The sequence below is a fragment of the Vigna radiata genome, chromosome 6 (genome assembly GCF_000741045.1).
Source record: "Vigna radiata var. radiata cultivar VC1973A chromosome 6, Vradiata_ver6, whole genome shotgun sequence".
NCBI classification, from domain to species: Eukaryota; Viridiplantae; Streptophyta; class Magnoliopsida; order Fabales; family Fabaceae; genus Vigna; species Vigna radiata.
Window position 1 is genome coordinate 14,011,424 of NC_028356.1, and position 9,103 is coordinate 14,020,526.

Consider the following 9,103-nt stretch of genomic DNA (forward strand, 5'->3'; position numbering starts at 1 on the left):
TTCCCATGCTTCATATTCATCAGAGTTCTTGTTCTTTGGAGCAGCCTTTGTCCCAGAGATGTAACCCCAACGTTTTCTACCCCTGATCTTGTTTTGTGCGTTCAACGACCACTCAACATAGTTGGTGCCATCAAGCCGTTCAGGGGTGAGCGATTCATGCATATGGGTAGCAGCGGAAGTCCCAAAATCATGTTTCTCTGAATGATTTTTTTCAGAAGAAGCCATCAGAAATATTCAAAAAGAGAGACACTAATTCCTATACTGTAGAGGATATCAGTGTTTGCCTCTTGATACCATATTAAAGTTTAAAGAATAATTCTGATGTATTATTTCAAGGAATAGAGTACCATATATATACATACAAGAATCCTATAATCCTTCATCTATTAAAGGAAAAACATATGCACANATCTGGACAAATTATAATAATATCTAAAATATAACTAACATAATATTTTATTGTCTAATATCCTTTAATAGAATATTTGGCATATCTTAACATTTTTGTGTTACAATTTATAAATAAATACACTAAATCTTCAAAAAAAAAAAAAATTTTAGTTCTCCCATCCTGAAAGCATGTCATGTGACAACCTATTATCCATGAAGATGATGGAGAAAAAAAAGATGATCCTTTACTAAAGCTCATGACAAAATTACACAAGTTCAATAGAGCTTAGATAGAGCTACATCCAGAGGCATCCAATGATTATCCCATTGTACACTTCATTAAATGATGCATTGAAGGTGATTTTAAGAGATATAGGATGATAAATATTACAATTACATGATTGTGGTGTATGTAAGTTTTTCCATTCTCTTCCATATTTAAATCTTAAAATTCTTATATTTAAATTATACTTAATTGTCTTGTTAGATACATAGGCACAATCATTGTGAACCAAGGCCGAAAAAACATGTATGGATTTATCAAACCTCTGATCATTCAAAATTCTAGAAATGCAGAAAGCAAGATTTAAACATATTTTGAAACATGGATGTCTCAGTCACAAAGAGAGATGTACCCTGTGTCATCCATTGATGGATAAGTCTTACTAAAAGTAATTATTATTTTATGAAGTAATGTTTATTCCTCTAACTATTTATATGATTCGTGGTAGGTCCCATTAGCAACCAATTATCATTATTCTAAGACAATGCATAAATGTATGGTTTTATTTTGTGATTGGAAAAGTGGAAAATGTTTTGAAATTCATACTATAAACATAAGTGTTACATTTTCGTGTCATCTTCTTAGTATATATTACTATTAACATATGTTTCCAATTTAATTAAAGTTGTAGGTAAGGTTATATCAATGCAAATTTATATAATATATCCAAATGTTGGAACTTTTTTCATCTATAAGTTATTAATTTTAGCATGTCAATTTATGACCTTAATGTATGATTATATTCCTTGTCATGTTTAGTGTAACAAGTAGAAAGATTCATTCACATGTAGCTATTACGTTAGGTGTTTGATGAAAACCATCATTCGAACAAAAATTGGAGAATGTTGGACAATGTTAAGAATATATATCTTTCACATTAAAAATCATATCAAACTTTAAACATTAATATAATTGCATAATGAAGTTATGTCACTTTTTCAGTCCTTCCAGAATTCATCACTCATATTGGACGAGACAATGAAGCAAATAAAAAAAGGAGTGAGAAGGGTTTCTAAAATATACAGGAAAACACTAGAGGGGGTGAATAATGTTTTCCAAAACTTTTTGCAAAGACTGTCTAATGATTTTTCAAAGGATTTCAAAATAAATATATTCTTTAGACGATGTTAGAGAAAACTTAATGAAAACTTTTAATAAAACACAATTTTTATACTAGTTCAGTCAAACTTGAGCTACACCCAATTCTCCATTAAGAACTCTTAAGGGGTTCCATTAATCTTTTCAGATTACAATGAGTTTTGCCTCTCCAGGATCTCATAGAGTATTCTTACCCTCCTAGTTACAAGTCTTATCTGCCACTCCAAGCATCCAAGTATAATTCGCTCCTGGTTACAAGTATTATATACCACTCTTGATCCCCTAGTCAATCCTAACTAGTCCGAGTTTAGCCACTCATAGTTGCAAGTATTATCCGCCACTCCTGGCATCCGAGTATAACTCACTCTTGGTTGTGAAGTATTATGACCTCATGGTATACATCAAGTGTTTTTGTTGCAAGAAGGATAACAACTCTCATTGAGAGAATATTTAATAAAAAAAAAAAACGTTCCTAAATTCTTGTAATTGCTCCCTCTCTCTCCTTTTGGTTGAAGATATCAGACGATACAAGCGTAAAGCAAAAAACTTGATTTCTATTGACTCTTTTTCTCTTTCTTCTCTTCTTTGAGCATAAGTGTTAGACGCTATGAGCACGGAGACAAATTTCATAGTAGATATTCAACAAGGCTTATTTTTATTCTCTTCTCTTATATTCTCCTTTTTTTTTTTTCTGAAAGCTTCAGACGCTGTAGGATTTGAGATACAATAGCAAGATAAATATGTGATGATAGTTATTTTCTTCACTCTTGCCCATCATTCTTCTCATTCTCTTAAGCTAGAGCATGCTTTTATTCATTCTTACATGTCTTCATCATATTTCTTAATTTGAAGAGCATTGGACGATATATGAATCTATATGTTTTTCATTGCATTTAGAGCCTTCTTTCTAGATTTTACACATGATTTGCTTTGTTAGACGCTTGATGATACAAGTAGCTTGAATATAAGTGCTTAAGCGTTTATCGTATGTATTTGCATCAAATGTTGTCTTCATGGTCATAATTACTCTAATATACAATATGTATATTTTGTCCTAGTGATTCAAATAAATGATTTTATTTGTTAAGCATTTGTATTTTAGGCATATCCAATTGTTTGGATGCTTCTTTCTATAAACAACACTTCATTGAGTATTGTTTGATAAACTTTAAAACATGTGTTGCTAAATAGTCTAGCTTTTCTTAGATGATTTTTTCTCAACATTCTCCCCTTCTTTTATGCTTATCAAATACACATGCTAAATGAAATATGTTTGAAAACATTTAGATATTGTCAAGTAGAGTATGAAAAGGGTTTTCCTATTTGATTAAACGATATGCATTTTAGGTGTACTACACCTTACTCCTAGCTCCCCTGAATGGTTTGACCTTATGAAAAAGATTTATCATACTAACTTAATGTATTCTCCCTTTAACTAGTTTGCTCCTTCTTGGTATTTCTTTCATGTACTTTCTTATAGCCTATGGTTTTTGTTAGAGTTTAGCAATTTAATTTTCTTCTCCTTATTTGGAAAAGATTAAAAGGGTTCAAAATATGTGATAATTATAATTATTAAAGTATATTAACATTTCAAGCTATAACAATAGTAACACTAAATATGCTATGCGTGATATGTGTCTATCATAAGTCATAATCATTCGAGTATATGCAATGCATCAATGTAATAAAGTAGTCATCAAGATAGGAATAATTCAAGACATTAGAGCATGTGAGTAAGTGTTGGGTCTATCGAGGAGGACGTTCAGTAGAGAGACACAATACCAAATGAGATATGAGCCCAACCATATAAGGGATTGACACCACTCTCTACCCAAAACCTTAAGGCAATGGGTTAATGGGTCTTTAATCTTTATATAGTGCTCTACTTTCTCATTTCTACCCAATGTGGGACTTAGACTCATACTTGGATTCCCAACAATCTCCCCCTCAAGGGTGAGTCGCTTCCACATAGGTACACTCCACCTCCAGTGAAAGCATTACCAACCAACCACAACCACAAGTAGCCCTTTCCAACCGCCATTCATCTTAATGGAACTCGTTTACCTGTATACCTTTTGCCAGGAAGAGTTTCGGTATAGGGACAATTATACTCGTCTGAGTCGGTCACCAAGACAAACCATCGACTCTGATACAACTGTTGGGTCTATCAAGGAGGAGGTTTACTAGGGAGACACAATAATAAATGAGATCTAAGCCTATCCATATAAGGGATTGAAACCACTCTCTACCCAAAACCTTAAGGCAATAGGTTAATGGGTCTTTTATCTTTATATCATGCTCTACTTTCTCATTTCTCTCCAATGTGGGACTTAGACTCACACTTGGATTCCCAACAGTAAGGTCAATGGATATATAAAGAAAAATGTATAAGAGCAAACAAGAATGTATAGGAGCAAGTGAGAAAAAAATCCTAACATTTAATGATGTCATTCTCCCTTGAGATGACAATATTTCCTAGATGTCATAATTCAATATTTAGATGAAGGTGAAAGGGATGAAGGTGGTTGAGTTGAAGGTGGTTGGGTTAGGTGTTTGAAAGAGTCTTTGGCCTAAGGAATTGAGGTTGTTGACCACTTCGGTCTGGAACCAATGTCATATCATGCCAATTTTAACTTTTGACGTCAATTTACGTTATTCACAATAACATCGTATGTTCCTCTAACGTAAAAAGTTGAAAATAATAGACGTTAAAAGTATCTTTTGTATTAGTGCTTTTCCTTAAATCCAATTGCTAGATCAATAATTTCTAAAGTTTTTTCTCTAATAGGAGAGCTATAAATCAATATTATTGATGGTTATGAAAAAAAATACTTATTCTATATCATTTGCTTGTGTGCAAGATAAAGGTGTGGTGTAGTAAGAGAATGAATTCTATTACCTTTACATGGAGATTAAACATTAAAATTACATTTAGTTTAAGTATATTATTTTAGCATAAACCAAAATTATTGGTAAGTTCTGTCACTATGTGATGACTCTGTTGAGATTGTTGACAACACAATATCTATATCACTCTGGTTTTCTATGATGACAACACATTGTTTAATAAAACACATATGTTGTTGCTGTGTTACATGTTCTTATGCTGAATGATTGATATATCTGTTGAACATGTTTACGTGCTGTATTGCTATGTGAATGCATACATATTAAGCTTGTACTTGTTACATCATTTCTAGATGCATTGCACATGTTTTAATGCACGAAAACCACAAGCACTTTTGTGAACTTATAACTGTGTGGCAAAGCTGCAGTACAGTCGACTCCATTATTAATTGACTCAATTATACTAAAATCTTTGTACAGATGTGCTTTGTGAGATTTTGAGAAGAAAATAATTTCAAAATGTTTTTACATGTCAAAGTCGACTATGTGCGCCACATACTCAACTATATCAGTTGTTTGTTTTGAAATTTTGTTATGCTCTTGTACTCTAACGGCTATATTTTCAAAAGTTAGTTGAGCATTGAATAGTAGGTCAACTGTATTAAATGAGTTTTTATTTTGGTTGACTGAATGCTACCAGTTTGACTAAACTGTTATAATTGTCATAACTCAATCGACTGAATTAGTAACTTATTCGACTAAGAGAACGTATGTTAAAAAGAAATCTATAAATTGATTGAACACGAAGTTGTTTAGAGACTTTTGATGAGCTAACATGTTCATTTCTGTTTCAGATTGGTATCTCTGGTTATTGGAGATCCAAGAATTCTCCAAGAAGACGGTGGTGATCTTTCTTGAAAGAGATTCAAAGGGAGACTGACTGCGCACACATTGCTTGATCACATTCTGCAAAGTGAAAGTGTTTCTGGTTTGATCAAGATTATGTTTACATTCGTGGAGTTGCTGTATTGGACCTGATGTAATTACAAGGGATAGACTCGTGGAGTCTGGTTCACTTTGTGGATTGTTCAAAGTGGTGTTTGACAGATTGCAGGAGAGGGGACATCTTGCTGCAAGTCTTGTTGTATTTGTTGCCTATATTTTGGTTAAGGGTTAGAAAGGAGATTTATATTTTTGACATAGAGGTCTTCTATAAATTCCTTATTGTAAAAACCACAACCATTATAGTGCGTTTGCTTCCTGGGTTGGAAGGACACTGGATGTAGGATTGTTGGCCAAACCAGTATAAAAACCAGTGTTTGATTTTCTCTATCCCTGCACTTTTACTTATAGTCGACTTTAATATTTGCGCAGTCAACTACGTTTTTCCGCTGCACACGAATTTTCATTACTTGCATTTCAAGAAAGTTTGAAAAGTTGCATACTTTGATTTCAAGATTGCGAAAAGACTTTGTTTCTGATAAACCACCAATTCACCCCGCACCCCCCCGCCCCCACCTCTTGGTGTAAAAAGAAGCCTACCTGTTCTTCAATAGACTCCACTTCAAGCATTGCATGAAAGAACTCTCGGATGAAGAAGCTAGTGGAAGCAATGAGGAAAAAATGAAGTATGTGGTTCAATGATTTATTGTTTAAGGTGAGTATGAAGGTTTCTTAAGAGAGGTGAGAGCAATTAAGAAAGGAGGCCAGAGAAAGGCATTAAGAGAACTCTCGGTGCAACTTTTGGCGCTCAGCGCCCTGGCTTTACACAAAAACTTCTGGGGCTCAACCCCTCGTAAAAGGGCGCTCAGCTTGACTGTTGGTGCTTAGGGCCCCGACCCCTGACGAAGGGCCCTCAACCCTACTTTTCTGCACTGTGTTTTTCCTCTTTTCCTGTAGCTCTGCTTGCTCCTTGGGTTCTAACTCCTTCATGCTTTTGCTCCTCTTCCAAATCATTTAAAGAACCTAAAAAATTAAGGGAATTTAATGATAAAATCATAAAGTATAACCTCAACTCCCTTATTCGCAAAACTAAAGCAAACACATGAGTTCAAGCAAGTTTCTAAGTAAAAAAGGGTGCATTTAGTATCAAAATTAAGTATCAGATAACGGTATACTCAACCATTATCAATACCACTATAAAGATTGAATTTACAAGGCAAGAATACAAAGAATACCTCTCAATGCACTCTTCTCACTCAAAATCAATTACAACAAACAAAAGGTGAACAATCCTCACACTCTCACAACCAAGAAAGTAATCCTAACTTTTTAGTGCCTTAGAGTAACACCAACTCTAAGAAAACCTGAGAGCAACCCTAACTCTCAATGAGAACAATCACAATTCTCTCCCCTAACACAACAACAAAGGAATTCAATCTACAGATGGAAAAGAATAAACCTGATCTCACAAATTGAAAAGAATAAACCCTACCTATACAATTCCCAAGAACATGATTCATAGGTATTATGAATGTGCGAGGTGTATTAGTGATCCCAAAAGCCAATACCAACCACTCATATAGTTCAAATTTAGTCTTAAAAGTGGTTTACCATTCATCACCCTCTTTTATTCTTATTTCGTGATAACCACTTTTTAGATCAATCTTGGAAAACATGATGAACCCATGAAACTTATCAAGCCTAGGAAGTAGATGTCTATACTTAATGGTTATGTTATTATTAGTTGCAAAATCAACGACAAGTGCACCAGTCTCAATGTAGTAAGTAATAAGAATTTTTATCATTCTCTTCCAAGAGACTTGTGTAACACTCGACAACTGTTACAATTCATAACTCAATTAGCCAACATTGTTCACAAAAACACAAGAAACTCTTTTTGTATTTTATCAAATAGTTGGTGTGCAAGGAAATTTAACATAGAGTATTTACAATTTTTCAAGACTAAAACTTCATCCACTTCACTGTCATGCATTCACAATTAATTTCAATTCCAATTTCATGTCAAAATCAACTCACAATTATACTCAAATGTTATCCCTAGTGACTTTGAGCCAAAGGTAACTCATCAAGATTTTAATTCCTTGAATCCTTAACAAGTGAAATCATGCATCATGTTCAAGAGTATATTATTACTAATGAACCACGTTCTATCCTTAGATACAAGCATCCATTAGGTACTCAATTTCAATTTTAGTTTCAAGAAATATTTCCCAATACATCAAGCTTTAAGTATAAAAATCAAATACTAACAAATAATTAGAATATCATATATATATATATATATATGTATTTATGTATGTATGTATGTGTATACGTATTTATGTATGTATGTATGTATGTAGGTAGGTATATAAACAAAATAAATTACATAAGAATTCAGTGTTTTACATCTAATCTCAATAATTAAGAATAGTCCTTAATGGTGGAGAACTTAGGGTTCTACAAAATTAGAGAGATAGGAAAGAAATTGGAACCATATAGGCACCCTTCCCTAAGGGTCTGTCTCTACATTTGACTTGGGTCGACCTATCTTGACTTTCAACCTAGACCAGTCAATCTTGATCTTTGACTTTTTCTGGTACGTCATGACCTAAAAGGTTGAGACGATTTTGGTTTGGATCGGTTCGTCTCGACCTTTAGCTCGTGCCTTCCCATCTTAGCCTTTGTTTAGGGTCAGGTCGTGATGTGATCATAGATGGGGAAAAACATAAAAAAAACAAAAGATTCACTAGAAGCATGACAAAAGGGAACCATCTCATCACATGGCTTCTTTACTCCTTTGACCAAAAAGAATTGTATAGGATTTTGGGCTTGTTTTTTTCGCCCTTAGTTGTTTAGGACATTCTCTTCTTCTTTATCTTATCTTTTATTATAGTTTGTGATGTAAGGAAGTTATTGATGAAGGTTGAAAAATAATTATTTTCATATGCTAATTTGGACCAAATTACACCCTTTACTACTCGGAATGAGCTTATAATCAAGCAAAACTCAATAAATGAGTCTGGAGAGAGTCAAAAGTTGTTTTTAGCGATTATATGCTTATTTTGCATTGTTTTGTAGCTAATTTGAGAAAAGTAAGAATGGAGTTAAAGATACAGGTCGTTGACTCAAGAAAAGAGCAGAAAAATGAAGATTTGAAGAGTCGATGTACCGCCCAACGGCACACTTAAACCGCCGAGCGGTCCAGGACGAGGAGTAGGCATGGCATTTGACACTAAGGGAAACCGCCAGGCGGTGGCGATTGCCGCCGGGCGGTGGCGGCAGGTTATGGGAAACCGCCGGGCGACACACTTAAACCGCCCGGCGGTGGCTTGTTGGACTTGGGCCTGTTTTTGATGCGCTCCTCTCCTATAAATACCCCTATTACGAATTCAGAGTCATTCTTTTGACAGGGGAGAACGACCATACCTAATTTTGCTCTCTAGAGAGGATCTCTTGGATGCTTAGGCTCCTTTTCATCTTTTCTAGGGTTTGCTTTTCCATTCTTCTTCCATTTTTCATCTAGTTTCACCATGTCTATGG